The sequence below is a fragment of the Rhincodon typus genome, chromosome 1 (assembly GCF_021869965.1).
Source record: "Rhincodon typus isolate 14 chromosome 1, sRhiTyp1.1, whole genome shotgun sequence".
Lineage (NCBI taxonomy): Eukaryota > Metazoa > Chordata > Chondrichthyes > Orectolobiformes > Rhincodontidae > Rhincodon > Rhincodon typus.
Genome location: NC_063332.1, coordinates 54,260,941 through 54,288,072, shown reverse-complemented (window position 1 = coordinate 54,288,072; position 27,132 = coordinate 54,260,941). Strand labels below are relative to the sequence as shown.

General features: G+C 40.2%; 1 protein-coding gene across 1 annotated transcript in view; it reads right to left on the bottom strand.

Moving 5' to 3' along the window:
• Positions 1 to 25,141, bottom strand: part of atp8b5b (ATPase phospholipid transporting 8B5b) — a 253,067-nt gene extending 227,926 nt beyond the window's left edge. The window contains exon 1 of the mRNA XM_048600294.1: positions 24,999 to 25,141. The gene's annotated coding sequence lies outside the window, so the exon portion shown is untranslated. The remainder of the gene's footprint in view (positions 1 to 24,998) is intronic.
• Between the last annotated feature and the right edge of the window lie 1,991 nt (positions 25,142 to 27,132).

Below are 27,132 nucleotides of genomic sequence, written 5' to 3'. Positions count from 1 at the left end.
TGAACTTCTGCAATTAGCATGGTGAATGAACAATCACAAGCTACTTAATTATGAAAATTAAATGTTTGAAAAACACCTCCACTAATGATTTTGATAAACAGCCGACGTTCCATACTTTTTGGCTTTACATCCAGCACAGGGAAAGAATATTTAAGTTGCCACTGTGAAGTAGGTTTTTTAAGTGTTGCATGAATCAACTCCATGCATGGTTCCAGAAAGTTACTTAAGAATTTAGACAAGTATGCATACGTATTAGATCTTTCCTCATCAGATTAGTACTTTTATTCAGCATAAGCAGCATTTGTTAATTACTGCTTAACGAGTAGATTGGTTAATTTTCTAATTTATTTCTTGTGTTTGCAAGTTCTATCGGGTGGCATACAGCTGTAAACCATCACCAATGGTTCTACTGCATGTGATAATACATCTGCGATGACTGCACAGTTAATTACACCAATAATTTTTTGATTGCTTCGGTAAAGATATCCACAATAGTTTGAGGTTTGAATGTAACAGAAACTGAAGTCAGCCATCTTTATTAGATTTCTCTCCCAATCCATATGATCAGGAGAATAAATAGGACACTAGATAAAAATAAATTAATTACTTCATATTTATAGCTATGCCAAGATCAAAGTTTCACACTGATTTTTTTGATGAACTTGGAAAAAGTTGCTGTATTCAGGATCTGGGAGACTGAGCTATTCTAAAACAGCAAGTGATTGTTTCAATTTGACTACTCAGCTGGCTCATCAGGAGAACGAACACCATGATATACATACAAATAAGGGTGGTGAAAAAGTCTTAAGCTGCATTCAGAATTGACTGTAGATGGCAGCAATGCAAAACAAACCAAAAGGGAAAATAAGGAAACAATGTCATTAACTGTTTTGAATCAGATAGCAACACAGACACTACTGCAAACTTCTTTAATATTGAGCTTACCACAATGTGAAACATAGGTAAACAAATCATCTTCGTTCCTCATGACAGAATGGTACTTTTGCATACAAAAATTAAAAGGTTTGTCATTTGGTCTCATGCAGAGAATGTGTAACTCCGATTAAATAGAGGCTGTGATGTTAGTAGAGAATTTATGGTGAAATTACTCAGAATTTTTTTCACCTTAAACCACTGTACAGCAAATTAACACCCCACTCAAGTTGTTTTCATTGATTCATGTGATACAAGCTTCATTGGCTGCCAAAATTTACTGCCTATCCCCACTTGCCTTTCAGAAGGTGGTGGTGAGCTGCCTTCCCTCCTGAACGAGTGAAGTCCATTTGGTATTCACACCACCAAAATACAGGTAAGTAAGGATTCCAGGATTTTGACCCAGTGACACTCGAAGTTATAATTTCAAGACAAGATGATGAGTGCCTTGGAGCAGAAACCTGCAGGTTACGGCGTTCCCATGTATCTGTTACCCTTGTACTTCAATACAGTAGTAGTCATGTGTTTGGAATCCGTCTAAGGAGCCTCGGTGAGTTGTTGCAGTGCATCGTGTCGATAGTACATACTAGTACTACTGAGCGTCAGTAGTTCAGGAAGTGAATCTCATAAATGTTTATGACTTATGGTTGCCTCTAGAGACTTTAGTGAGGACTACTCCCCAAAGAGTTGAAGACAAGGCTGCCTGCTCACATATTCAACCTTCCTGCTCCTCTGATGTTGCTTGGCCTGCTGTGTTCATCCAGCTCGACACCTTGTTATCACATATTCAGCATGTTTGCCATGCACACATGGAGCAGGTGAGGGACAAATCCAGCACACTGACGTACAGCAAGATTTGCACCCTTACTATGAAGGCTACTTAGCAGCAGTGCAAGCTGCCTGCTTCAGCGACTGTGCCATTTGACATGGCATAGCAAGACAAGGCAAGGATGCTGTGAACATGTAGGTGGGCAATAAGTGAGCAAGTGCGAACAGAGCAAGCAAGTATCCCAAAAAGATGCAGCCTCGTCCTGTCTGAGCTGGGTGCCTATTCCTATGCGTAAATTGTTCACACTGCAGTCTTTTAATGATAGTTCCTCGCATGCCTTGCAATATAACTGTGCTTCCAGAATGCACTGCCAGTGCAAAGTAGTACCAGGATGGTCAAGATGGATTGACTGGTTTCAACGCCAACATCCATGGAGGCAGAGTGCATGTGGCTTGTGCCCATGGATTGTCCCTGAGATGTTGCTGCCCCTTGTCCAACATGGAGGTCATTTACAGTGAGTAGAAAGCTGAATCCGTCAGGTACGCATACTAGTTTTCGTGTTGAGTCTTCCCAAAGTCTAGTTTGATTTGTATGGGTTTGGTAAGATGGGAGTCCTGACTGTTGCCTAGCGAGAATCTCACCACAACATTTGTGAAAAACCTAAAAGACGAAGCTAGATGACCTTAATGTCGAGATGGGCCTTGCTGCACTTTTGCCCAATTCTGTCACACATCTCACCAAAGCCCACATTACTCAAAATCCGCCCAAAATTCAATCCAAAGCCTCCAGGTAACTTTCTCCCTTTCTGATGTGTTACTGTGTCTGCATTGTAGGATTAGATCAGCCTTTAGTTCAACTTTTTTTTAATCATCCGGTTAGAAGATAGAACATACGCCAGTACAGCACAGGAACAGGCCCTTCAGCCTACCATGTCTTTTGTCAACCATTATAATATTTTAAACTACTTCCATCTGCCTGCACATGATCCCTATCCCACTATTCCCTCTTTATGTCTCTCCAAATACCTCTTTAACATTGCTAACATATGTGCTTCCACCAAATCACCTGGCAGCGTGTTCCCGGCATCCATCACTCTGTGTAAAAAACTTTCCTCACACACCTCCTTTGAAAACTTCTCCCCTTTGACCTTAAACCAATGCCCCCCAGTTTGATATTTCCACCCTGAGAAAAAGACTCCGACGATAATTTTAAACACTTCTATCAGGTCATGCCTCAGCCTCCGATGCACTAGCTAAAACAATCCAAGTTTATCCAACCTCTCCTTAAAGCATATGCACCCCAATCCAGGCAACATCCTGATAAATCTAGTTTGCACCCTCTCCAAAGCCTCCACATCCTACCTACAGTGTGGTGACCAGAACTACACACAAGATTCCAAATGTGGCCTAATTAAAGTTTTATAACAGTTGCAACATGACTTTCCAACTTTTATACTCAATGCCCCGACCAATGAAGGCAAGCACGCCATATGCCTTCCTTACCACCTTATCTACTTGTGTTGCTGCTTTCAGGGAACTATGGACTTGCACCCCAAGATCCCACTGTAGAGAAATAACGCTCCTGTCATTCAATATATATATTTTTTCTTGCATTTGACCTCCCAAAATGCAACACCTTACACTTGTTTAGATTAAACTCGACCTGCCACTTCCCCGCCGAACTTTCCAACTGATCTATATCTTTCGAGAACATTCCTCACAACTCCACCAATTTTTGTGTTATCTGTAAACTTAATAATCAAAGCATCTACATTTTCATCCAAATCATATGTTTCTATCTCAAACGACAGAGGTCCTTGCACTGATCCTTGCAGAACACCACAGGTCACAGACCTCCACTCAAAAAAACACTCCTCCAGAACTACCGTCTATCTTCTAATAACCAAGCCAATTTTATATCCAACTCACTTTGCGACCTAAATTTCTGGACCAACCTAGCATGAGGGACCTCATCAAATGCTTTAGTAACGTACTCGCAGACAACATCAACAGTCCTAACCTCGATCATCTTCATCACTTCCTCAAAAAAAACTCAGGTTTGTGAGACAAGACCTCCCCTGCATAAAGCCATGCTGATTCTTCCTAACAAGTCTATTTTTCTCCAAATGTAAGTAAATCCAGTTCCTAGGGATCCTCTCCAATAATTTCCCTAGCACTGATTTGATGTAAGGCTCAGTGGCCTGTAATTCCCTGTGGCCCTATTTAAATAAAGTAACAACTTTGGCTATTCTCCAGTCTTCCAGGACCACACCTGTGGCTAAAGAAGATACAAAGGTATCTGTCAAGGCCCCAACAGTTTCCTCCCTTGCCTCCCTCAGTTTCCTGGGATAGATCTCATTCAGCCCTGTGGACTTATTTATTACAATGATTTTCAAGACACCCAACACCTTCACCTTCTTAATATCAGTATGTCCTGGAATATCAACATATCCCTCTCTGATTTTATCATCATCCATCTCCTACTCCTTGGTGAATACCAATGTGAAGGACACATTAAGGACCTCACCCACTTCCTCTTGTGCAATACATAAATTCCCTACTTTGTCATTGAATGGACTTACCCTTTCCCTAGTATCTTCTTGCTCCTAATATATGTATCAAACACCTTTTGGAGTCTCCTTAATCCTATTTGCCAAGGACATTTCATGGCCTCTTCCAGCCCTTACAATTCCTTGTTTAGGTGCTTTTCTGCTTCCTTTATACTCTTCAAGGGCCTTGTTTGATTTCAGTTTCCTAACTCATACCATATGCTTCCTTTTTTCTTTTTAACTAATCTTTCAATATCTCTGAGTTCTGAGGAAGGGTCAGTCGACCTAAAACATTAACTCTGATTTCTCTCTACAGATGCTGCCAGACCTGCCGAACTTTTCCAGCAATTTCTGTTTTTGTTTCTGATTTACAGCATCTGCAGTTTTCTCATTTTTTCAATATCTTTTGTCATTCAAGGTTCCCAAATCTTTCATCCTCACAGGAACAGGGTGGTCCTGAATTCTGATCAACTGGCCTTTAAAAGACTACCACGTCAAATGCCAAACAATCTGATTTCGCCAGTTCCTGCCAAATACTGTAGTAATTAGCCTTCCCCCAATTTAGCACTTCTACCTGAAGACCAGTCTTATCCTTATCCATAAATACATGCTGCATGACTCAATGAATACCTTAAAACATACACAATTATAGTCATTATTCTCAAAATGCTCCACCACTGAAACTTTAATCACCTGGCCAGACCCATTCCCCAATACAAAATTTTGTCCAGCCCCATCCCTAGTTTGGCAAACTATATACAGAATCAGAGAATTATATAATCCCTACAGGCCATTCAGCCCACGGAGTCCACACCAACCCTCTAAAAAGCATTCTACCCTGAACCACCCCCTATCCTATCCCTGTAACCCTGTAATTCCCATGACTAATCCACCTAGCTTGCACATGCCTGAACATTATGGGCAATTTAGCATGGTGAATCCACCTAATATGCACATCTTTAGACTACAGCAGCAAACCAGAGCACCCAGAAGAAACCCAAGCAGACACAGGGAGAATGTGAAAGTTCCACACAGACAGTCGCCTGAGGCTGTAATTGAGCCCAGGTCTCTGGTACTGTAAGGCAGCAGTTTTAACCATGTTATTATGTATTTCTAAAGCAGTTGTGACTTGAACCCATGCCTTCTGGTTCAGAGGAAGGGACATTACTACTGCATTACAAAAAAAAACCCCAAAGCCTCTAGTTCAACTTTATTTTTAATAAACCTGGCAAGGGATATATTGACAAACCTTTGCACCAGGTATGACTTGAACCTAGGCCTCCTAGCTCAGAGGTATGGACACTACCACTGCAACAAAAGAGACACCCAAAGTCTCTAGTTCAACTTATTTTTCTAATCAACCTGTTTAGAGATGTAATTACACACCTCTGGTGCAGGTGGAACTTGAACCCAGTCTCTCGGTCCAGGGGTACGAACACTACCACTGCACCACATGAGGGCCCCAAGTCTCTAGTGCAATCTATTTTTCCAATCACCCTGTTCACTGATGTTATTACACACCTCTGAAGCAGGTGGGACTTGAATTTGGGCCTCAAGTGGTCTAGGGGTAGGAACACTACCAATGTGCCACAAGATCTCCTAAGTCTCTACTTCAATGACTTTGAGCCAAAGTCACTTCAGCTACAAACACTTACTGCAGACTTAACCTCAAGGTACAATTTACTACCAACTAAATGAAACTAGTTTCAATTACTCCCTTTTATCATTTGGTCCATCATGACTGCGCCCAAAGACCTGCTGATACTCAGTCTAATCTCAATTTCAGATCTTGGGCTGTCAAGGATTGCAGCTCTTCAAGTGCACATCTCAGTACTTTTTAAATGTTATCATGGTCTGCTTCTTCCATCTTTTCAGAGAGGAAGTTACAGATTACTACCACCATCTGGGTAAAAAGATTTCATCTCAAGTCTCCTGTAAATTCCCTATCACTTACTCTAAATCTATGTGCCTTGTTGTGAATCCTCAACCATACTGCATTCCCATTAACTTTCGAGATGGATATAGGGCAAGTCACAGAAACCTATAAAATTCTTACAGGACAAGGCAAGATAAACACAGGAAGAATGCTCACGATATGACCCTGGAGCAGTCTAAGGATATGGGGTCATTTAGACTGAAATGAGGAGAGATTTCTTCAGCCAGAGAGTTGTGAGCCTGTGGAATTCTCTGCCACAGAAGGTGGCTGAGACCAAGACTTTGAATATGTTCAAGGAGCAGATAGATAAAGTCATTGGGGTTAAAGGGATCAAAGGGTATGGGATGAATGCGGAAGCAGGATACTGAGTTGAATGGTCAGCTATGATTATACCGAACAGCTCCAAAGTTTGAATGGGCTACTCTATGCTTCAATCCTTCATAACTTTAAATATTTCAATTAGCTCCAAAGAAAGCAAACCTAGCCCATCCAATCTTTTCTTATAGCTAAAATTCTCCAGTCCAAGCAACGTCCTCTGTATCTTCTCTGTATCCTCTCCATTGCAATCACAAATTCAAGTCCAAATCGTTGATAAATACCACAAAAGGCAAGGGAGCTACTCTACTACTAAGTCCTCCAGAACACTTTGAAGACACAAAAATATACCTTTACCCTTTGTTTACTGCCCCTCAGCCAATTCTGGACCCATCTTGACACTTTGCCTTGGATTCCACCAGAATCAAAATTTCCAGTTTTGTGACCACTCTGCCTTTGAGCCCTTGTCATAAACCTTGCTAAAATTGATACAGACAACATGAAATGAACTACACTCACAAATCCTCCACATCACACAGCATAGTCAAGTAGCAGTTTGACATAACCAATGTATTCTAATAAACCTGTTCAGACATGATATTACACACCTCTGCAGCAGATGAAAACTGAATCCACACCTCCCGGCCCAGGTGCAGGGACACTACTACTGCACTACAAGAGGGCCCTTATCTCACAATAACGTAATTCAACTAACCCCTCGGATCCTTCCATCACCATCCCATGAGAAGAACACATCTACTAGGGGTGACAGATCGTTGGCAAACAGTCAGGATGATTTAACTCTGGGTCTCAACATTGAATACAGAAGTCTCATGGCATGGGGTAAAAAAGCAGAAATTCCTGTTGATTACCATCCACCAGCTTCCTTCACCTGATCAACCAGTATTCTTCATGTTGAACATAATTTGGAAGAGGAACTGAGGGTATTAAAGAGCATAAAATGTACTACGAGTGGGAAATCTCAATGTTCCCCACTAAGATAAGCTTGGTAAGAAAATTCCTGATTAAAGTGTGCAACACCTGAAGGACATAAAATGCCACACTAAGCTGTAGCATATAGTGAGAAACCCAATAGGAGGGAAACCTACTTATCTTACTCTCGTTCACTACCTCCTTCAGTTGCTTCTGCTTAAAATGGTATTGCTAAGAGTAACTACCTCAAATTTGTGAAGAGAACTTGTGAAGTGAGGGTCTCATCTTCACAGATGACCTCCAACGTCATGTTGAATGGCTCTGTTACTCAGAACAGATCTAACAGACCGAAACAGTGCATCCATTCTTCCTAAGGTCTTAAAAACAAGTAAGATACTTGATGCATTGGCTTTAATGTCTAAAAAATTTCCTTGATTTGGCAAGGTTCTGCTAAAATGGAAAATAGCAAATTTTCCTTAATTCAAAAAGGGAGACAAAAAACAGGAAACTACAGGCCAGGTAGCTTACCATCGTCATAGGAAAGATTTTCAAAGTTATTAATAAAAGCATTACAGCAGGGCACTGAAAACAGTTCAAGGTAATCATGCAAAGATAATGTGGTTTGTGACAGCCCCAATGTGGTTTTGTGAAAGGAAAATTTTGTTAAACAATTTATCGAGGTTCTTTGAAGTCGTAACATCTGCTGTGAATAAAAGGAAACCGGTGAAGGCATTCAATAAGGTGCCTCATCAAATGTTACTGCAGAAAAAAAGAGCACATGATATACAGGGCATCACATTGGCAGAGATGATTAGCTGGTTTATTGAAAATAGGCAGTATGCAAAATGGATCATGATCTGGTTGTTAAGATGCAACAAATGGTGCAGCTCAAGGGTCAGTTTTGGGACATCATCTTTTTGAAATTTGTATAATTAGTTTGTTGAAGGGATCAAAAGGCATGGTTACTAAATTTGCTGATGACAAAAAAGTAGGTAGGAGAGTAACACAGAAAAAGAATAAGAGCAGCAGTGGACCATTTGGTCCTTTGAGTGTACTCCACCATTCAATACACACATGTCTCATCATTCAACTCAGTATCCTACTTCTGCTTCCTCCCCTAACCCTTTGATCCTTTAGCACTGAGAATTATATCTAACTTCTTGAAAACATTCAATATTTTGGCCTCAACCACTTTCTTTGGCAGAGAATTCCACAAGTTCTCCTCTCATGGGTGAAAAAAATTCTCATCTCAGTCCTAAATGGCCTACTCTGTATCCTTAGACTGTGACTTAGTAAGTTGTGAAGAGTACATAAGAAGGCTACAAAGGGACATGGATAGGTTAAGTGAGTGGGCAAAGATCTGGCAAATAGCGTATAACATGTGACAATGTCCACTTCAGCCGGAAGGATAAAGAAGAAACACCTAAATGGTGAGGGATTGCACAGTGTATAAATCATGAAAGGTTAGTGTGCAAGTACAGCACATAATTAGGAAATCTAACAAAATGTTACCATTTATTGCAAAGGAAGTTGAAGGCTATGTTTCAGCTATATAGGTCATTGGTGAGACCACATCTGGAGTACCATATGCAATATAAATCTTCTTATTTAAGGACTTGTGTCGGGGAGCGGTTGTGGGGTGGGGGTTTCCGATATCAGCCTATCAAATGTAAGAAGCATTTTTCTCATTAAGGGGAATGCCCACCTGACTCACTGTCAGATCCAAACAATATTTCTAATCAAACAAGATTTATATTTACGATCTGACCAATGCTTTTCTGACAATTTTAGTAAATTGCAGGTGGATGACAGCTGGTGTCGTGAGGCAGAAAATATCAGGGGTTACTCAGTCATTAGCACTCAATTCCAAAGAAAGAAGAAAGTCGCAACTTATTACCATTAGTTAGCTAACCATCAACAACAGTTTACAAATTACCAGCAACTAGACACTAACAGTGGCAATAATTCCTTAAAACCTCAACAACATAATTCAGAGGGGAGCAGCAAAATCCATCACAGGTGAGAACAAGATAGCTTGGACCATTGGGAGAGATAGAGGGTGGAAACTTGTGTTCTTCCTCATGGTGAGTTTAGTAGCTGGGTCACATTTTATCGAGCTGGGTAGTAGGTTGAGACACCCCAATTAATGCACACTTAAGGGGCTCATACTGGCCCAACTATTATTAAGCCAGTTGCTGCCAGGGGCTTTACCATGCAGGGAGCATAATAAGCAGCTCCATGCATGGTTTCTTTTGACCTGCTGAGTGGGTAGGTGGCCTATCATTTAAAAGCAGTACCTGGTCAAGGGGATCCACATCAGAAAGGGCACCTGCAAAATCACCAGCAGGTGCACTAGACGAATAAGAGGAACTGACAGCAGGAGAGTCCACAGTAATGGAGCTGGATTAGGCATGAGATGGATTAAATGAATGGGAAATAAAGTGTATGATTTAAGAAACAGTGAGGTGATTCATTTTGGTTGTAAGAATTAAGCAAAGTCGAACTTTTTAAAAGGCTTGAAACTTCTATATGCTGACGTTCACAAAGACTTAGGTGTACTTGTAAAAGGAACACAAAAGGCAGCATGTGAGCAATTAAAAATTAATTGGGAAGTGTAGTGGTAACTAGACTAAAAATCCAGAGTCCCAGATGATTGTTCTGGACATATGGGTTTGATAGCCACTTTAGCAGATGGTGAAATTTTAATTCAAATAAAACATAGAATTAGAAGCTAGTTTAATGATACAGACTGTCAAATATACCAATCTAGTTCACTAAACTCCTTTAGGCAAAAAAAATCTGCCATTTTTACTTAATCTAGCTTGTAAAAAAATTGCAATCAATTATGAAGGAAGTAATAGCAGAACATTTGGAAAATCATAATCTAATCAAGCAGAGTCAGCACGGTTTGATAAAAGGGAAATCAGTAGGGGAATCATGGTTTATGGGGAAAATGCAGGGAATTGACATAAGGAAGTTCAAATCAGTCTTAATCATATTGAACGACCTACTTCCTTTCCCATTTCTTACGGTCTTATAGCTTACTCGTGAATCGAAACCCACAGCAATGTGGTTTTTTCTGACCAGCCACGTGAAATAGCCAAGCAATCCACTTAGTTCAAGGGCAATAGGAGATGGATAATAATGAACAAGTCCAGCCAGCAACGCCTACATAGCATATTGATCTTATTTACAAGGAAGTTGCACTATAAAAGTAATAAAAAGTCTTGCTGCAACTGCACTGGGATTTGTTGAAATCACACCTAGAATACGCTCTGTAATTTGATTGATTAATTGATGGATTTATTGTCACCTGTACCGAAATATAATGAATAGCTTTGTTTATGAGCGGTATAGGCAGATCACAGCAAGTAAAGGATGTTCAGATCAAACAGACTTAGACGCATACAGGTTACATTATTTGAGGCTAGAGTCTAGTCAACAGTCTGACAACAGCCGGAAAGAAGCTGTTCCTGAACTCACTCATGCGTGTGTTCAGGCTTCTACCTGACGGAAGAGATTGTAGGAGGTCATTACCAGGGTGCAATGGGTCTTTGATGATGTTGGCTACCTTTCTGCGGCAGTTAGCATGTCAATAGAGTCCATGGATGGAAGGTTGGTTTCTGTGATGGTCTGGGCTGTGCACACCACCTTCTGTAGGTTCTTACAGTCTTGGGCAGAGCAGTTGCCATACCAGGCCATTATGACCTGGACAGTATGCTATCTGATCGAAGCTATGCATCTGTAGAAGTTGATAAGTGATCATATGGATATGCCAAATTTCCTGAGCCGCCTGAGAAAGAAAAGGCATTGTTGTGCCTTCTTGACTGTCGCATTTAAGTGGGAAGTCCAGGACAGGTTGTCGGTTATCAACTCTCCGAGGAACTTGATGCTGTTCACTCTCTCACCTTCAGTTCCGTTGATGTAGATGGGGGCGTGTTCTCCTCCTTTCTTTCTGAAGTCGACAATCAATTCTTTAATTTTGGTTTCCATATTTAAGGAAGGATGAATTGGAAGCAGCACAGCAAAGTTTCACTAGATTGATCCGGAGGGTGAAAGGTCTGCTCTGCAGTGAGAGACTGAATAAATTGGTTCTATCTTGTCTGGAGGGAAAATAGCCCCAGCCTATTCAGCCTCTCCCTACAGCCCAACCCTCCAACCTCAGCACGCAACATCCCTTGTAAATATTTTCCTCACCCTTTCAAGTTTAACCACATATCTTTCCTACAGCAGAAAGACCAGAATTGAATGCAGTATTCCAAAGGTGGCCTAACCAACGTCCTGTACACCTTCAACATGACATCCCAACACCTACATTCAATGCATTGACCAATAAAGGCAAGCGTAAGAAATGCCTCCTTCACTACCCTGTCTATCTGTGGATCCACGTTCAAGGAACTATGAATCTGCACTTTGTTCAGCAACACTCCCCAGGAATAAGTCCTCCCCGATCTCCCTTACCAAAAATGCAACACCTCACTTTTATCTAAATTAAACTCCATCTGCCACTCCTTGGCCCATCAGTCCAACTGATCAACGTCCCACTGTACACGGAGATAACCTTCTTCACTGTCCACTACATCACCAAATTTTGGTGTCATCTACAAACTTACTAACCATTCCACCTATATTTACATCCAAATCATTGATATAAAAGATGAAAAGCAGCGGACCCAGCACCGATCCTTGCGGCACACCACTAGTCACAGGCCTCCAGTTCAAAAAACAACCCTCCATCACCACCCTCTGTCTCCTACCTTCAAGCCAATTTTGTGTCCAAATGGCTAGCTCTCCCTGGATTCTATCTGATATAAGCTTTCTAACCAGTTTCCATGCAGAATCTTGTCAAACACCTTACTGACGTCCACCACTTCGTTTGCATCAATCTTCTTTGTCACTTCTTCAAAAAAACTCAATCAAGTGAGACACGATTTACTATCCCCAATCAGTCCTTGCCTTTCCAAATACATGTAAATCCTGTCTCTCAGAATTCCTCCAACAACTTATCCACCACTGATGTACATCTCAATAAATACGGAGCTGGAAAAGCATAGCCCGTGAGACAGCATCCGAGGAGCAGGAAAGTCAACATTTTGGGCTGAAGTCCTTCATCAGGACTCTGGTTCAGGTTTCGGCCCGAAAGGCTGACTTTCCTGTTCCTCAGATGCTGTCTGACCGGCTGTGCTTTTCCAGCTCCACATTTATTGATTTTAATGTCTCCAAGTCACTGACATAAGGCTCACCAGTCTATAGTTCCCCGGCTTTTCCTTACCATCTTTCTTAAATAATAGCTCCACTTTAGCCACGTTCCAGTCTTCTGGCACATTACCCATGGCTATTGATGATACAAATATCTTAGCAAGGGGCCAGCAATCACTTGCCTAGCTTCCCACAAAGTAATCTGAAAGTCAAAGCAGAAAAGTCCTTATTAAGGTCAAACAGGTATCTATGCTCAGTCAGTCCTGCAAGTCAAGGTTAATCAATCCAGGACTTATGTCAGTTAGGGAACTGTGAACACAGCAGCTTAGGGGCTGTGTTCTTTTGGAGTTGGCCTCACAAGTCAGTCTGAGGGAGGTAGGAGATGGTCAGTCCTGGGGTTTTGAGCCAATAGTGGACAAAGATATTATAGGGGGCAATCCATTAAGTTGGAGAAAGTTGGAAATTCAAGTCCGAGATTGGACAGCATTATGCAGTGATGTTGAGTGAAGGGGGGCAAATCCAAAAAATAAGGGTGAAATCTGATACCACACAGGAGGTCATGATGTACTTGAAAGAGGATTGGGGGGGTGGGTGGGGAGGGGGGGGCTTCACAAGTTACCACCACTTTGGCTTCAATGAGAGAACACTGGATAACTATGGTAGGCATAGCTACGTGGCAAGCCATTGTGTGATGGGGAAAAGTGGGATCTTTAGTGTCAAATAATAAGGTTAGACAGGAACCTGGGAAACCTAAGGCTGATTTAGTTGACAAGGACAGCAACACAAAATGGAACTTGAGGGATAATCCTGATTATCAGGCGCAGCCTGTAATAAACTCAAGACTACGAACCAGATAACATGTCATTTTCAAACCAACCTCAACTGCACAATAAGGAAGAAAAATGGCTGCCAAGACATTCAGAGTGGGTGGAATTAGTTATCTTGTCTGTAGGCTAGATAGTCATGTTAGTCATGCAAGACCCTGCTTGGGGCAACAACATTAATCAGGCATAGATTCAGCAACATGCATTTTTACATCCATGACAGAGACAGGATGGAAAGATGAAAAATTACTGGTGCTATTAGTTGCATGAGTTTGCCGTTATGTTCTGACCAGTGGCTGGGACTGGAGAGAGAAAGAGACCCAACTAATTTGGATTTTAGCCAAATGAGCTCATTACTGAACTCAATGTCAGCTCAAGAACCAATTCGGAATTATTCTGAACACACAGATTACATAGTGGATCAGGCACCATCCAAGTGGAAAGGGATGATGACAACAAGGCAGGAAGAAAATATACTAATTTGTCACGACCACACCATTCAATTAGGTGCACAGTTGAAAGTGCAGCTGACTGCAAGCAAGGCAACAACTGAATATTTAATAGGATTCAGGTGCATAGAGATAGAGTTGAGTAGTGATGTGAAGCAAAATCCTTTGGTGCAAACGCAAAGACCAAAGAAATGCATGAGGGCAGAAAAGAAGAACAAGGAGCAGCAAGACAAGAAAAGCCATGCCCTCAGAATTAAGTGCACCAACTATGGAGAAGCTACATGGACAAGCTAGAGAATTAGTGTTGCAGAAGACTGCTCTATCAATGCAGATTGTAACTGTGATTTATGTCCTCATTGAGGAAGGCCTCAGACTTGCAGCATCGCTAAGAATGTCCTGCCAGCAATGATCAAAATCACTGTTGTTTTGAGCATCACCTGTGGCATCCTCCAAGGGTCAGCAGCAGGCCTCGATGCTGTCTTGGAACATCAACAGACCATTGTATCTTGCACGTATTGAAAGCAAGGCAGCATATACAATTTCAAACAAACAGATCCTCACATGCAAAGATTGAAAGGATTTCCCTCCAACACTTTGCACGTGTGCTCCGCTATCCTAGGTGACATGGCATATTCATAGCATATTTCAGCAATATAACATATTCCAACAATACAGGATGCCACTGTTCTTCATGTCACCACTGAAAAGGGCAGATGGATTCTATAGGACAAGGAATATCCTTTAAAGACCTAACCATGACACTGAGATTAAGGCCCAGACGCAATACAATCAAAGCTATCAACACAAAAAGAGCTCACATGGCAAATTAAGTACTGTAGATAATGACGAAATTATATTTTAGTTGTTGTGATTGCAGATGATGTTACTACTAGAGAAGTCATATCTCAATTAGATCTGGTTTGATGGGCAGTATTTTATGTTTCTTTTATCAAACATAAGCATACAGAGCTGCAGATTTGGTTTTAATAAAAGAACAGAAGTTTATTACACAACAGAAATAAACTAAAACAAACCAAGCTATCCATAAACAAGTTTTCAAAATTTCAAAACACATGGCAAATCAAAGTCTCATCCAATCTCCAACACTAACATTTTACACTTAATTAAAAACAGAGAAATATCCCTTCCTTAACAAATTTTTAGGTTTTATGTAACTGCTTCTTCCCAATTTCGGTCTTTTCCATGACTCATACAACTGAGATTTAGACTTTCTCAGCTTCAAATGACAATTTCAAGTTTCTAACAAAACAATCCTGGCCTGGAAATTTCCACAACTGACACCCTTTCACAAGGTAACATATTTTCTTAAACTGCTCTGAACAGCTCCTTTTTCTAGGAGAGACCATACTTGTTCATTCTAGACTCTGCTAAGTTAATGGCTAAATATTTTCTCTCTCTGGTTGTAAACCTTCACATTTAAACAAACTACCATTAACAGTCCAAGAGGCATTTACTGGTTTAAAAGTCATGGTTCCAGAAAGACTGACTCAGTTAATGTTTAAACCCCTTCATAAAAATAGACCATCTCCTATGTTCCATTAGATTAAATTCCAAGCTAAAAATCATACTCATATATCAATCACCTTTCATCATACCTGATCAAAACAAAAGGATTGAAACTGTAACTTTAAGAAGCATTTTCAGTTCCAATCAAAATGTCTCAACATTATTTCTGTCATATTAACAACAATACTATATAATCAGTACTGAAATATACAATGACTTTGATGGCAACCGTATTTTACTTAAATCCATTTGCATCACAACATTCAACTTTCTTTATAGGTGTTCTTGTTTAAACATCTACTGTGTAATGTACTCAAAGATATATGGTTTTAGATAGAATCCTCTAATTTGGGGAATTAGTAATTGGTGGATTGAGAGTTGTATGAAGTGTGGTTCACTTCATCAAATCTTTAGTGAGATCTTTATTCCCGTGAATAACACTTCACAAAATTCTCAACCCATCAACTACTGGTTCCCCAAATTAATACAATCAATTCATAGCCAATTATCCCTTAACTAATATATCTATTACCTGTTCAGTCATTCTATTAGGTTTTAGGCATCCCTTCAGACCATGTGTCTCCTTCTACACCATTAAATATTTCTGTTGAAATGTGGTCAGTTTCTTTGAAAAATAACTGACAGGCCACTCAATCCCCAACTTGTCACCTTGCAGCCTCACTGATGCTGCTGACATCAACAGTGAGTTTGAATGATTTCTTATAATTTGGTGCTGTTAAAATCAGTGCGGTTGTCAGAACAGCTATATAGTTGTCAAAGGTATTCTGACATTCTCGTGTCTATCCAATTTGTTTTAAAAAGGAGCCACAATAGTGGTTATGCTAGGAATAATCTTCCAATAAAATCAACTCATAGCAACATATTGCAAAAATCCACCTTCTGCCCTAGGCAGGGAGTAATCCAAATTATCCCTAACATTCAATTTCACTTTCTTAGATGCTACCTGGCTTTGTCCCACATTGTGGCTCAAATAGTTCACTTTTAATTTAGAAAATTCATTTTCACCCAGATTTATTACTAAATTAGCTTTTCTGTAGCTAAACAAAGAATTCAGTCAATTGGTGTGAATGTACTTCCCAAGTTTGACTTTTTTATTCATTCACCGGATGAGGGCATCGCTGGCTAAATGGCATTTATTGCCCATCCCTAACTGCCCAGAGGGCAGTTCAGAGTCAACCACATTGCTGTGGGTCTGGAGTCACATATAGGCCAGACCAGGTAAAGAGCCAGATGGGTTTTTCTGACAATCGATTCATGGTCATCATTAGGCTCTTAATTCCAGACATTTATTGAATTCAAATTCCACCATCTGCCACAGTGGGATTCAAACCCAGGTCCCCAGAACATTATCTGGGTCACTGGATTAACAGTCCAGCGAATACCACTAGGCCATCGCCTCCCCTCTATTTGCTCAAAGCAAATTATTGCAATAAATCATGCAGTTACATAGCCCTTCAATAACTGTACTGGCATATTATTTGAACATAACTGCTGCATTTTTCATTCCAAATGACATGACTTTGCTCTGATAAAGTCTATCTGGTCTTACAAAGCCTGGAGATTTCTTTACCAAAAAAACCAAAAGAATGGCGGATGCTGGAAACCAGAAGCAAAAACAGAAATTGGTGGAAAAGCTCAGCAGGTTTGGCAGCATCTGTGCAGAGAAATCAGAGTCCAATGATCCTTCTTCAGAACTGAGATTCATTTAGTTGTAATAGTCAATGTGACTTGCCAATATCCTTTTAACAAATTGATTTTGGTGACAAATCATGCTTATCTAATTTTTTTTCAATGCAATCCTCCAACCGTGGAATGTGATATGAGCCTTTTATATCATGTTGACTTTGCATACATTAGTTCACAATGTGTGCGACCTATTTGGTTTTGGGACCATTACAATAGACGAGCTCCAGCTACTATGAGCCTGTTCAACAATGTCACTGACCATCACAAACTTGATCTCTTCCCTTGCTTGAAATGATTTCTCTGGTTTGAGTCTGTAAGGATATCATTTTCTAGAATATTGTTTCACCTATGTTAACATCATGAACAGCCAAGGACATTTTTTTCTGGCCTATTCACACAAATTGATCAACAATTCTATAATTGACTTAAGTCACATCAATGGTTTTCTGGGAGATAAAAAGATTATGCTATCCAATCCTTCAACTATTTCTATATTAGCTAATCTAATTCATTTTCCAGTTGTTCTGATATTTTCATTTCATTCTCTATTTTCTTCATTACTACAAAGTACACTTTTCTCCTGATGTCAGTCCCCGTCATATCTCTACCATATTAACAGTCATATTCACCGATTCTTCCTCTTGTCCAGAGCACTCGCCACGTAACTTACGTCATTAAGTCTTTTTCATTTGATAAGGTCCAATGAACTTTGCTTTTAATTGTTTTCCAGAGACAGATAACAATACAACATCTCGTCTTCAGTGACAAATTTTCAAACAGTGGCATTTTTATCTGCTCTAGTTTCCACTGCTTGTTGAGCATTCCTCAAAGCTTACTAGACAATTCACATGCTTTTGTTAGTTTCTCTCTAAAACACAAAACATAGGCTGGATGTATTGTCTCTGATTATCCATTTTTCTTTTGTCAATTTAAGTGGTCTCCTCACCTCACATTCATATATCAGTTCAAAAGATCTGAATCTTGTGGACTCATAATGAACATCCCTAATGGTTAATAATAAGTGAATTCCTTTATCACAATCATTAGGGAATTCCTGACAATAAGCTCTAATCATACTTCAAAGTTTGATGCCATCTTTCCAATGCACCTTGTGACTGTGGGTAACAAGCAGATATGAATTATTTTATTGCCAAACTAGTCATCATATCTTTGAATATTTAAATCTGAACGTTGATCTGATTGCATTTCTTTGAATAATCCATTCTTGAATAATCCAAACTGAAAAAAACCTTTCATTATCATTTTAACAGTAAGTTTTCCGAAAGGCATTGCTTCTGGAAATCTTGTTGAAAACTTCAATAATCATTAAAAGATACTGATTTCTATTCTTGATTTTAGGTCGGACATTCTGCATGTTCTGATAAGACTGTGCTAAAAAAACTTCCAGTTGCTCGCTTCAACACACCACTGGTTCCATGCTATCATTTCTCTTGGGCCTGCTACCGTTCTCCATTGAGGCTTAATGCAAGTGGAAGCTGGTATTGGGATTAAAAGCACAGGTTTAATTGATGGTTAGGATTTCTCACATGCTGACATGCACTGCACGCCTGGCAAAATTTGACAACATATTTATATAATCCTAGCCAATAATTTTTAAAAAATATTTTAGCCTGTATTTTCTTAACGCCTGAGTGACCTGGAATGTCGTAAATCACTCATAGTATTTTATTGGTACTATGGCCTTATAGATCACTGTCAAACATCATTACTAGTACTTGAGCTGGTCTCATTTCCTCCTTAGTAATATGTCTTTCAAGAAATAACACTCAGATATTGAAACTGATTCAATTTCTGAGTAGGCTAAAATAAAACAAAGAACTAGGCTCAGTGGTTAGCACTGCTGCCTCACAGCGCCAGGAACCCGAGTTTGATTCCACTCTAGGGTGACTGTCTGCGTGGATTTTGCACATTCTCCCCGTGTCTGTGTGGGTTTCCACCGGGTGCTCCAGTTTCCTCCCACAGTCCAAAGATGTGCAAGTTAGGTGGATTGGCCATACTAAATTGCCCATAGTGTTCAGGGATGTGTAGGCTAGGTTGGTTAGTCATGGGAAATGCAGGGTTACAGGGATAGGGTAGGGGGATGGGTTTGGGTGGGATTCTCTTCGGAGGGTCAGTGTGGACCCATTGGGCTGAATGACCTGTTTCCACACTGAAGGGATTCTATGATCTATGATTTAAATACAAATGCTGAAGACCAAAAACAAACAAAAACAGAAATTACAGATCTGGCAACATCTGTGGAGTGAAAACTCAGTTAATATTTTGAGTGCAGTGACCCATCTTCAGAACTGATAGCACCTAGGCAAAGGAGGTATTTATGCTGATGACAGTGTTGGGGAAAGGAGTAAGTGGATAGGTAGAGACAGAGCTCAAACAGAAAAAGGGCAGCAAAAAGGATTGTTGATAGTAAGCCAGAGATGAAGAGAAGCTGGATAGGGGATAATGGGGATAAAAAATGGAATGGCTATGCTAGATATGGAAGGAGGTGTTCAAGCTCTGAAATTATTAAACACAATGTTGATTCCTGAAGGCTGTGAGGTCCTCAAGTGGAAGATGAAGTGCTGTTCTTCCACTTGCATTAAGCCTCAATGGAGAACGGTAGCAGGCCCAAGAGAAATGATAGCAATGGAACCAGTGGTGTGTTGAAGCGAGCAACTGGAAGTTTGGAATCATTTTTACAGACCGAAGCTCGGTGTTCCACAAAGTGGTCACCCAGTCTGTGCTGTGTCTTCTCAGTGCAAAGCGAAATGCATTGGTGGCACAAATACAGTAGACTAGATTGAGTGATGCGCAGGTGAATTGCAGCATCAGCTGGACAGTGCATATGAGGCCTTGGATAGTGAGGACGGGACAGGTAAATGGGGAAGTATCACACCTTCTTCGATTGCATGGCAAGGTGCCTTGGATGTATGGGGAGGTGTTGAGAGTGAAGTAGGAGCGGACCAGGTTGTCCCAGAGGGAACAGTTCCTGTGGAATGCTGATAAGAAAGTGGAGGGGAATGTGTGTCTGGTGATGGCATCCCACTGGAGGTGGCAGAAATAGTGGCTTATATGCACATTTGTGAAAGAAGATGGGCTAAACACATCAGCTTCATTCTCTTTATCTTTACTTTCATTTAAATGTTCAAAAATTGCATCCAATAACTGAATTTTCAAGTCATCTCATGTTGTTTCATCGACTATTCTTCTTCCTACCTAATTCTATGGCCTGAGATCTAGAGCACAACAGTCAGGAAACAATCCACAATGTTCTTCCTATAATATCTCAGTTTCTTTTACTTCCACTAGTTGTTCCACCACTTTGGTGAAACCATATTTTCAAGTCAGCCAGTTGATTTGCCAAGATAAAATCAATTTCTCCTTAAACCTCACCCCTTCACCTCACTCCATATACACACAAACACAGACCAAAACACAAACAAAAAATACATTGGTTTTATGGGTACAGGGAAAAATAATGAAAATCACAACTCAACAGCATCAGTTCACAGGGCTCACTGAGATTATCCTTTCAGCTCCACAACTTTCTGTTCTTCAATCTCTTTTCTCCAGGTCCTTTTCACTTCTTCACAGCAGGCACAGACAATTGGTACACTAAATCTCTAAGTTACTGGTTAATAGCACAGCTTACAGCAACTAGTGGGAGAGAATAACTGGCTAATGCTTTCCAAAGGTTCCATGGCTTCTTTAGTATCGCTCAGATCTAAAAGCTGTTCAGCTCGCCAGGGGCCAGACAGTTGTGGTCATGCAGGTGGCTTTTGACATCCACAACTGGTCACAACTACTCAAACTAAACTTTGTCATTTCCAAGTATACTGTTGCCAGCCTGCCTACAGACAGCTTCCCACATTGCTTGAACAAACTGTAGTGCAATTATGACTTACAATGAGTTTCAGTTGCTTGCTTTTTAAAAATGTAGCAATTCTTTCCACAATTCTTCTTTTTAAAATCAATCCATTTTCCAGTTCAGGCCGCAATTAACAATAAAGTAAAATAAAAAGATACTCCCTTTACAACTATTGCTACAGTTTTAGTATCTATTTCCCTTTCCTGATGATTCTTTAGATATTCCAATCACCGCAATCAGTCTCCCGTTTAAGACCCCTTTGGTACAAGTATTTCTGCTATAACATGTGTTTCATTAACGCGAACTGACTGTAACACAATTGATGAAAAGTGGACACTGTCTGGATAATGTGAATTTTCTACTGTACAGGATAGTGATTCCCTACAACACGATTTTCTATAGCATGGGTGGTCACACAAGAATGCAACTATAATGTTATAGGAGAAATACCTGTATGTCCAGTCTTGTTGCAATGGAAGAATGTTATTTTGTATCCACTTTTTGATTCAAGACATTTTTCTTTGTTATTTTGGCATCCTTCTGTTTGTTCTCTAAAAGCAATGCCTCTTTCATCCATAGCTTTCCAATTCCTCCAATTTCCTTGTGGATCCCCATAGAACCATATCCCCATCTGTAGATATTTGAGAGAGTTTTTTCATTCACTTGTTGAATGTGGGCATCGCTGGCTGGGCCAGCATTTCTTGCCCAGCCCTAGTTACCTTTGAGAAGGTGGTGGTGAGCTTCTTAAAGCAGTCCATGTGATGTAGGTAGGCCTGTAATGCTGTTAGGGAGGGAATTCCAGGATTTTGACCAGGCAACAGTGAAGGAATGGCGATATACTTCGAAGTCAGGATGGTGCGTGTCTTGGAGGGGAATTTGTAAGTAGTGGTGGTCCCATGAATCTCCAGCCCCTGTCCTTCTAGATGGAGTAGCCATGGGTTTGAACGATGCTGTGTAAGGATCTTTCAAGTTTTTGCAATGCATTGTGTAAACAGTACACACTGCTGCTAATGCAAGTCAGTGATGGACAGAATGTTTGTGGATGTGTACCGATCAAGCAGGCAGCTTGGTCCTGGATGGTATCAGGCTTCTTGAGTGTTGTTGGAGCTGCATTCATTGAGGCAAGTGGGGAGTATTCCATCACATTCTTCACTTGCACCCTGTAAACAGTCATCAGGCTCTGGGGAGTCATGAGGTGAGTTACCTGCTAAATTATTCCTAGCCTCTGACCCGATCTTGTAGCCACTGTACGTATATAGCAAATCCAGTTGAGTTTCTAGTCAATGGTAACCACTGAGATACTGATATTGGCGGATTCAGTGATGGTAACACAATTGAATATCAAGGGACACTGGTTAGATTATCTCTTATTGGAGATGGCCCTTGTGTGGGGTGCACATTATTTACCACTTTTCAGGTCAAGCATGGATATTGTCCAGGTCTTGTTGCGTTTGAACATGGACTGCTTCAGTCTCCGAGGACTTGTGAATGGTGATGAACATTGTGCAATCACCAACGAGCATCCCCATTTCTGACCTTATGACGAAGAGATCATTAACGAAACAGTTGAAGAAGGTTGGGCTCAGGACGCTACCTTGAGGAATTTCTGCAGAGATGATTTGGAACTGAGATGACTGACATTCAACAATCACAACCATCTTCCTATGTCCCAAGCATGACTCGAATCAAAATAAGGTTTTCCTTGATTCCAGTTTGGCTAGGGCTGCATGATACCACACTCAGTCAAATGCACCTTTGATGTCAAGGGCTGTCACTCTCGCCTCACTTACACAACTATATCATAAGAATCTGAAAGAATTACTGCATCTCTGATCTTTGATGCTCATCTAAATAAGTCTTAAGGTTTACTAGCATACTATTTCTGAATTCTTCCATGATCACAATTTCCCTCACTTTATTGATTTTTTTTTCCTCTAACTTTAGTCACTGAAACCATTAAAGAATGGGCGCAGAAAACCCACTGAAGATGACTTTTTGACAGACATGAAAAATACTTTGATGCGCATTTACACATCCAGTTTTTCTCCAATAATTAAAAACGCTACATATTTAAAGTAATTTGGCTCATTGCAAACAAGCAATTTATCTGTAAATATTCTGGCATTTATACAAGTCTTGGACAACATGGACTGCATTCAAATATTTCTCAAAACTATAAACCTTTCAAGTAACCAAAAAGGAATAAAAACTTAGAAAACAAGGCAGGAAAAATGTACAATTTAGTTTAAAATAATTGGTTCTCTTGATTATTGGTTCCAATCCAGATCTTGTTTAAGGAGGTACCTGATAATAAGATGAGACATAATACAGCAGTCTAATTCTCACAATGTTGAAAGCCTAGAAACATTTTTTAAACTAAATGTATTAAGAATATAAGGAGCATGAAGCCAATTGTTTTCATATTTTTTTGATTCCCATCACTAAGCAGCAAAACTCCATGATATGCATCCATCCAACATTTAACCCTAGATAAAAACTTCAACCACTAACAAAGAATCGTAAAATTCTTGGAGCTTCAATGTAGAAGAAACTAGAAGGTCCTTTGTGTGAATACCATTAGACTTGTGTGTTAAGTAATTGAACACAGAACAGTACAGCACAGGAACAGACCCTTTGCTCACCATATCTGTGCCAACTATGATGCCATTCTCAACTAATCCCATTTGCCTGCACATGTACCCCTCTATTCCCTGCCCGTTTGTGTGCCTGTCCAAATGCCTCTTAAACATTGCTGTCGGATCTGCTTCTACCACCTCTGCTGGCAGCATGTACCAGGCACCTACCGCTCTTGTATAAAAAAAAATTCTTGCACATCACCTTTAAAAACTTTCCCTCTCTCAACTTACACCTATGCCCCTTAGTATTTGACATTTCCTTCGGGGAGAAAGACTCTGACTATCCACCCCATCCATGCTTCTCATAATTTTATAAACTTCAATTAGGTCGCCCGTAAGCCTCCGATGCTCTAGCGAAAACATAGAAGACAGAACATAAAACAGTAAACCATCCAAATTTGTCCAACTTCTCCTCATAGCTATCCAAACATTTCGGTAAACCTCTTTTGTACCCTCTCCAATCCCTTCACATCCTGTCTATGGTGAAGTGACCAGAACTGCACACAATACTCCAAATGTGGCCTAACTAAATTTTATGCAGCTGCAACACGGCTTGTCAACTTGTCCCAGCTGATAAAAGCAAGCATGCTGTATGCTTTTCTTTTAAACGACCTTATTCACTTCTGTTGCCACTTTCAGGGAGCTGTAGACTTGCACCCCAAGATCCCTCTGCGTAAGTGCTCCCAAGGGTCCTGCCATTAACTGTACATTTTCCTCTTTGCACTTGGCCACCCAAACACCTTTATATAATTGGGTTAGTTTCCTTCATTTAGCAAATATCATACTTGGTATCGGTAAAATATAATAAAATGTGACATATAATGCGGCATGTTTGCACAGATTGTTATAGAAAAGCAGTTTCTAAATTTGCTTTACTTATAAATAATTCGTTGAAGTTTTAACACCAAGTCGAAACTACAATGTATTTTCTTGTAAAATCATCTATGGCTTTTATGGTCATTACAAGAACATTAGAACACGTGAAATAGGAGCAGCACTAGACTACTTGGCCCCTCAAGACTGCTCCATCAATCAATATGATCTTGGTTGATATTGTACCTCAAACCCATGTTCCACCCCACTCCCTGTCCCTCAGTTCTCTAACAGATCAAAAATCAACTTATGTCAATCTTAAATATAATCAACAATGGAATATCCACAAATCTATGGGATGGAAAATGACAAAGATTCACAGGTCTTAATGAGGAAATATCTTATCTTAGTTCTAAATGATGAGTCCCTTAGGACAACCTATATTTTTTAATATGACCGTATATCATCTTTGCCATCAATAACCAATCCTTCCAATTGTGGACACATTATCAAATGAAAAATAGGTGGAAATAATTCTCACCGTAGCAATTCTTGTGTGGTTCTTTAACTTCAGCTTTTCTTTAGTGCTCACTCACACAAGGGAAACTGTAACTTCAAACCTTAGCACCACAGCTGTTTCTTCCGTTACTGTCAACAAATGTCAATGGCAGTGCAGAACTACCCAGGAATTCAATCCACCAAACATCGTTTTAGCTCGTATGGTCTCAAAACTGAAAAATAAAATTCAATGAGCCTTGAAAGTTACACAAAGGCTATAATAACTCTAGACGTTTAACTAAAAAGGTACTAGGCTGTAACAAAGATCAGGCTTGAATCCTTAACTAATAGGTACATAGGGCAATTTTAGTGACAAGGTGGGTGGATCAAGCTGGTACGGGTAGCACTAAACAAACAAACATAATTGATCGTTGGACCTGTCTGTCTATTACATCATGTGTACATAACACCTGAAAAGGCTCTGACTCAAATAATTTCCATGATAAGCCACTTCAATAGTCTTTTGTGTGGGGCAGAACACAACACCACCTCAGAAAATTATAGCATAAATTTCTAACGAATTTAACAACTGCAAAGAACACACACCAAGTCAAAATCTGACATAACCTTTTGGCAGTTTTTTCTAAGAATTATGCAAATCATGCTAAAATTAATTTAACTCGTGTTCACAAATTGACAAAAAAAAGGTGACAGCGCTGATACAAAATAGTTGTTGTGGAAGCATTTCATAGATATCCAAAATGTCAGAAGTAAATTGTATAAAAGCATATACAATAAAACAAAGGTATACCATTTGGATATTCAGAAAAACGCTTGTTACTTAAGTCAGGTCAGATATGGGCAAACCAAATAACATAAGGATTTCAAGCAAATCCTGCTACACACTTCATAGGACTGAAGGTTACTGCATTTTTGCAGTGAGAATATTTTATCATTAATATTTTATCTCTAATGCTCATTACAAGAGTGTAAATGGATCCTTCTAATCAGTCCATACAAATAGTTCATATATACAGCATACATGTGATGATCAATAATGTGGGTGTAGTGACAGCTTCCTGTTGAAAGTCTTTGTAACCTATGTAAATTGTAAATAAGCATTGAACTGCAACCTTTTTTTCGGCAACATATGCATTTATCCAACACCTTTAGAGAAAGACTCCAGGATAGGATGTTGCCTCCATGTTGCCATGGTCATGGGCATCTCTGAGCAGGGACAGGGCATCCTAAAACAGGAGAGCAAGCAGACAGATGTCATTGTCCATACTGGCACAAATGACATAGGTAGGAAGAATGACAAGGTCCTGCAACGACAATTCAGGGAGTTAGGTAGTAAACCAAAAAGCAGGACCTTTAGGGTACTAATCTCATGCTACTGAGGCTAGAAACAGAAACATAGTACAATTGAACATGTGGCTAAACAGCTCGTGTAGGGGGAAGGACTTCAGATTTGTGGACCTTTGGGATGTCTTCCAAGGAAGGTGAGACCTGTACAAGGAGGGCAGGTTGTACCTAAACTGGAGGGGCACCAATATCTTGGCAGGAGGGTGGGAACCAGAGTAGCAGGTCAGTAAGTACAGAGTATGGGGAAGAGCTTGAAACTAAGGCAAATAAAGCTAAGAGGAAAAGCAGTCAAGGAGATTGCTGAACTCAGCAGAAGTGGAGGCTTGGGCCGTATTTGCTTCATAGAATCCCTATGGTGTCAAAGCAGGCCATTCAGCCCATCAGGTCCACACCATCCCTTTGAAGAAGATCCCACACAGACCCACATCATTCTCCATTCAATTCACCTGCACATCTTTGGACTATGGAAGTAAACCACAGCACCCAGAGGAAACCCATACAGATACAGGGAGAATGTACAAACTCAACACTGAAGTCACCCAAGGCTAGAATCGAACCCAGGTCCCTGGCACTGTGAGGCAGCAGTGCTAGCCACTGTGCTCAATGCATGAAGTATAACAGATAAAACAAATGGACTTAGAGCCTGGATTAATGCATGCAGTTATGGTGTCTTTGTGATAGCAACAACATGGTTGAAAAAGGGACAGGATTGGCAACTTAACATTCCGGGATATCGATGTTTTAGACGAGACAGAGCAGTACGCAAAAGAAATAGGAGAATTGCATTACTGCTTAGGGAGCATATGACAGCT